Source organism: Pongo abelii, chromosome 2 (genome assembly GCF_028885655.2).
Source record: "Pongo abelii isolate AG06213 chromosome 2, NHGRI_mPonAbe1-v2.0_pri, whole genome shotgun sequence".
NCBI lineage: Eukaryota > Metazoa > Chordata > Mammalia > Primates > Hominidae > Pongo > Pongo abelii.
The window spans coordinates 203866760-203872759 of record NC_085928.1 but is presented as its reverse complement, the minus strand read 5'-3'; the positions used below and the strand labels follow the sequence as shown (position 1 = coordinate 203872759).

The following is a 6000-nucleotide window of genomic DNA, read 5'->3' as shown; positions in this document are numbered from 1 at the left end:
CTATCACCTTGAAAAAAAATTATTTTCTCCTGCAGGCACTACTGAGGCTTAGCGATCCCACCTCTGCCACTCCACCCTACTGCATGTGGCATCCCTGAGCCTCCGCTCCAGGGAAAACAGACAAAACTACACATGCTCAAAACAAAACAAAAATGGGAACAGGGCTCAGAAACCAGTTTGTCCGGTTCCAGTCATTTCCACTGCAATGACAGATCCAGTGACCTTGGCAGCCCTCATCCATTCACCACATCTTCCCATTACCATCTAACGTGCCCCTCCCGATAGCTCTGTGTGGTAGAGGCTGCACACAGGCTCAGGATCCCCACTTTACAGGTGACAATGTCAAGTTGCAGTGACATGCAGCTTCTTGTCCCAGGTCAGCTGTCTCATGATTGTTGAGCCACTGTCTTCTGACCCGGCCAGTGATCTTTCCTTTGGACCACAACCCCTCTGAAAGGTACTGTGCTGAGAAACATGGGTTTACTTTACCTATTGCTATTTTGTACGTTTGAAATGACCTTTCCAAAACAGATTTAATAATTGAAAATTTTGCTCTCTGTTCCTTGGAGAAAAGGGACATGCTTTGAAGAAGGAATTGGAACCTGAACAGTCATGTTTTATAGGCATTCATGTTTATTTCTCTGATATTGTGGCTTCCTCTGGAAAAATCCAACCAACACATCCATTTCAAGACTTGAGAAACTCCCAAATGTTGACCATGTGTCTGATTCCTGTGTGGTCAAAAGATGATGTTTCTCAATGTCCACAACTTATTTCCATGTTAAAATAATTCCACGCTCAGCTAAATCCCACTTACACACAAGTGTGCACCTGTTAAAATAGGTCATTTTTCACTGTTAATCTTCCAGATTCCATGAGTATGTGTGGGAACCCCAGACAAATACAACTTGAATGTCACAAAAGGCATTTTTCTTCGCTGAGTGACCCTGGTTGGCCCAGACACCTCGGGTCCCTTGCTCCCACAGATTTGTAAAACTAAGGAAGATCCCTTTCTGCTGAGAGAATGGATTGGAATTAAATCTTAGCATAGCAGGCCTTGGGTGAAACTGTATGGACTTTTGTCTTACAACTGGGTTATTTTTTAATTAGATTTTTGTCGATCTTTTCTAAACTCTGAAGTATGTCAGCATGGAAACTCAGTAACTTTTCTCAATGCTCCCCATAAAGCTAAAAATTAAAAAGAAAAGAAGAGAAAGAAAAACGGAAAAAATTAAAATTTCAGAGCAAGAAGCTCTAGCCTCTGGGATTTTGTTACTGTTGCAAAAGTAGTAGGTTATCTTTGCCACAACCTCAATGCTAAAAAGTAGATGCACAAAAGAGCAATTTTTATCCCAAAATCTTCTTGGTGATGAGATTTTTTTTTCCTGCTCCAGATTTGGCGTGCTTCCAGAAACCCAAGGGCCCTAAATCAATATCGAGTGACCGCTTCCAACTCGTAAGAGCCTCTACGGCTCATTGCAAATGTGGGCACTGGGTTCCAGAGAGACAGGCTTAAAGAAATTGATGGCAAAAATGAGAAGCTGTGTGGCTGACCTCAGTTGCAGGATCCGTGCTGGGACAGCCTGTCCTCTGTTCCATGATTTGTGAGGGCCTGCCTGGTATTGCTAATCTTCCTGACAGTTTATTTTGAAGAGAAAAGGGGCCAGTGGCACTGTAGGCAACATCAGACAAGCCACAGATCTCCTGGGAGATCTATGCTCTCCGGGAGACAGACAACAACATTTTGCCTTTCCACAGGGTTGTTAATATACATATGAATCCCAAATCCAAGAATGGGCTCTTCAAACTGGTTTAAACACTTTTTCTGGGACACTCGTTTCAAGAAGGGGATAAAGAGGGCGTGATGTGGATCCTGTGCTGTCCTCAAAGAAGGGAAGGTGGACTGCTATGTTTCTAGTGTAGAATCTGGCACAGAAACCACCCATAGCAGGTGCGCCACAGACCTGCTTTAGCTGGAAGGATCCTTTCTACATTCCTTCCACCACCTAGTGAGTGGCCACGTTGATGATGAGACCTGGGCCTTTAAAAATCCTCTTTCAGGTCTCCAGCCAACCCTCTCCATTCAACTCAGTTTCACAAACCTTTTCTTAGCAGCCACCCATTCCCAAGGACTGTAGTGGGTGCCGCAGGGGAGACAGAGGTGAAGGAGACACAGTCCTTTCTGCTGATTCTGCAGCTGAGTCAGCTGATAGCCTATGTCTATTTGCCAAGAATATGACCAACTGAGTGAAAACAACAAAACAAAAAAAGCTGAGTTGGTGAGATGACTAGACTCAGGAGGATAATGAGAATGTCCAAGCTATGAGTCCCCTGGAGGCCAAGGCAAGTTTGCAGATGGCATGGTAACAGCAGGGTGGTTGCTGAGGGAAACTGAAACCATGTCACACGGAAAAGATTTGTAGGAGTGGAGGACCTTTGGCCTGGAGAAGAAAAGCCTTGGAGAATGGAAAGGCTGGTTTCACATACCTGAGAGACTGTCATGGGGAAGACCCATACTTTGTTCTCTGGGGCCCCAGAGGATAGAACAGGACTATGGTGGGGATAAGTAGGGGGACCGATTGCAGCTCGAAATTACGAAGTCCTGCCCTTGTCAGAGCTGTTCCAGGTGGAGTGGGATGTACCGGGAGGTGGTGAGTTCCCCTCATTGCAGGGATTTCAGTCGGGGTGGAGAGCCCACTAAACAAAGATGCTGTGGAGAAGAACCAAGCATGGAGGAGGGTGGAGGGCCTAATCTTCTAAGCTTCACTCTCTGCCTGGGAGTCTTGGATTCCTCCCTCCTCTTACTATAACTTAAGAGCTGCTAATGCCAACACCTGGCTTCTTATTCAAACATGCTTAAATGTGAACGGGGAAGACTGGCATCACAGGTGGGCAAATTAACAACAAACTCCCTCAGGGGTCTCCAGAATGAGAGAGAAGGGACAAAGACAGAATCGTTCTGCGTGCCTGCAAGTTGGATTTGGAGTCTACACACTGTGCCTCTGGGCGTTGACCAGAAGAGGGGTCTCTTTGCTGTCTTTAGCAAGGTGACAAGCAAGAGAGCTGGGTAGCACAGCCTGGGGCTCACAGGCAGCAGATCACCTTCAGCTCCCCAGGCCCCTCTGTCATGGACTCAGGCCACTGCTGGGACTCAGTCAGCCAGGACAGGGAGAGCTCAGAGGGCACTTCTCCACCGGGTGGGCACAGCAAACAGCCCTTCCCCACACTCCTACTCTTCCCGGCAGACAGGGTGCCTGGGGCGTGACTCGAGGGATCTCGGCCTATTCATCTCACCCGCTTCTGCCTGTCTCTCCGCACACACTTTCGTCATTGTTAAAACCATGAGCAGCTTTTTCCTGATATCACAGTCTAGGAAATCGATGCCTCGTTCAGTGAGCCAGCACTTGCTTGCTCTTGCCACAGGCTGGGACTGTGTGGATGGATGCCCCGTTGCTAAGGGAGCACAGAGGAGGGACCCAGCTCAGGCTGGGGCTTTACAGAAGGCTTCCGAGAAGGGATGTCATTGGCCTGACTCTTAGAGGAAGGAAAAGAAGAGCAGCAAGTACAAATGATTAGCGCTACTCGTCAGCAAATCAGGAGACTGGGTGTGTAGGGAGATGAGGCTGAGGAAGTCACTCTGAACACACACGAGGGGCCTGATTGTCATCTGAAATGCCTGATGTTTTCCTGTTGGTTATGGGAAACAGAGGGATGACATAGATTGATTTATAGAGATTTTTCTGCCTGCATCAAAGGCATCATAAACAAGTGGGTAGGACTAGTGGCAAAGAAACGAGTCAGAATTCTGTAATAGTTTAGTCGAGACATGAGAAGACCCTGAGCTAGCCCAGTGGTAGCAGGGTGGAAAGGAAGGGACCAAAAGGAGAAATATTTTGGATTTAAAAATTAACAAGACTGTCCAACAAATAGAAGATACAGAGACAAATGATTCAATAAGGCAAGGGTCAAAAGACTTGAACAGGCACCTCACAAAAGAAGATAATGCCCAATTAAGCACATGAAAGAGTGTTCAACATCATTAAATATCAGGGAAATGAGAGTTAAAACTATAACAGGACAGCAGTTCATACCCCTTAGAATGGCTAAAATCAAAACAAATGATCATACCAAGTGCTGGTGGGAATGTGAGGAACCTGGAACTCTCATGCACTGCTGGTGGGAGAGGCCAATGGTAGAAACTCTTTGAAGGACTCTGAGAGTGTCTTATAAATGTACATCTACCCTATAAGCAAGCAACTCCACTGCTAGGTATTTGCCCAAGAAAGCTATGTTTATACAAACTTGTATAAGAAAAATATGTTCCCAATAAAATTGTAAAGAATGTTTATGGCAGTCTTATTCAAATATTGAAAAACTGGCAGCAACCCAGATGTCCACCAGGAAGAACATGGATAAACAACCTATGGTATGTCCATATAATGGAATACCACTAAGCAATAGAAAAGAACAAACTATTTGTGTATTCGGTGTAACAGGAATGACTAGCAAAACCATTATGGTAAGTGAAGGAAACCAGACCCAGAATAGTACACACTGTATGATTCCATTTACATGAAATCCAAATGTAGACAAACGAATATATAATGTTAGACACCAGTTTGTGGGTTTATGTGTTTTGGGGTGTTAGGTGGGGGGTTGTTGACCAGTTAGAGGCATGAGGGAACTTCCTCAAAGAATAGAAATGTCTTATATTTTATTTTGAGGATTACGACACGAATGTGTATGATTGTCAAAATTAATCATACTAAACATTAAAACCTGAGCATTTTTTTCTATGTAAACTTTATTTTAAAACAAAAACAAAATAAAAACCAGGTCTGGGCCGGGCGTGGTGGCTCACACCTGTAATCCCAGCACTTTGGGAAGCTGAGGTGGGCAGATCACAAAGTCAGGAGTTTGAGACCAGCCTGGCCAACATGGTGAAAACCTGTCTCTACTAAAAATACAGAAATTAGCCAGACATGGTGGTAGTGCATGCCTGTAATCCCAACTACTCAGGAGACTGAGGCATGAGAATCGCTTGAACCTAGGAGGTGGAGGTTGCAATGAGCCAAGATCGCGCCACTGCACTCCAGCCTGGTGACAGAGCGAGACTCCGTCTCGAAAAAACAAAACAAAACAAAACCCAGGTCTGGTGATTGATATATATTTGACCCTCATATTTCTAGCTTGAATGTTTTTGTGGATGGTGGTGACACTAAGACAGATGAAGGATGTGAGAGGAAGAGAAGGTAAAGGAGGAGAAAGATGAGTCAAATGTATAAATGGAGTATGTGGTATCCATTATCACAGGCACCAGCTAGTGACATCCTGAAGGAAAAAAAAAACCACTAACAAAAACAAAACCACCTGAATCAATGAGTCTGAAGCTCAGAGAAGAGGTGAGGATAGGAACAAACCCCTGACAGTCACTTTGTCATTGTGAAAAGCAGGAGTATGAGTGAAATGATGCAGAGAGGAGCTCTGGCATTAGAAAGCAGTGGCCAAAGGCTGGATCCTGAGAGGCAGCACTCATTACTGGGTTAGCAGAAGAGAGCATTCCATGAAGGAGACTGCACCTCATCCCGGAGGCATGAAGAGAACCAGGAAAGGGCAGAACCAGAGTCATTCAAAGCCAAGAGTTTTGTGGGGGGTTTGTTTTTTTTTGTAAAAAAAGTTCATTTGTTTTAGTAGGTGTTTCATGTATTAAAAGACTTTTCTAAACCAATTTACTGTGGCATAAATTACATGCCATAAAATTCATTCATTTGAAGCATATGGGTCACTGAGTTTTAGTGAATTTATACAGTCCTGTAACCACTACGACACTCAAGTTTTAAATACATCTTCATTGCCACAAAAATTTCCCTCACACCCCTTTGCCATTGATCCCTGATCCCAAGACCAGCCCCAGACAACCACAGATATGCTTTTATCATTAGAGTTTTGCCATTTTTAGAAATTTCATACAAATGGAATCACGTAGTCCTTTGTGTCTGG

At 44.6% G+C, this 6000-nt stretch overlaps 1 long non-coding RNA gene across 1 annotated transcript in view; it reads left to right on the top strand.

Moving 5' to 3' along the window:
* The first annotated feature begins 374 nt into the window (after positions 1-374).
* The window catches only part of LOC129058361 (uncharacterized), a 50300-nt gene continuing 44674 nt past the window's right edge, over positions 375-6000 (top strand). The window contains exon 1 of the long non-coding RNA XR_008523474.1: positions 375-457. This is a non-coding gene — a long non-coding RNA (uncharacterized LOC129058361). The remainder of the gene's footprint in view (positions 458-6000) is intronic.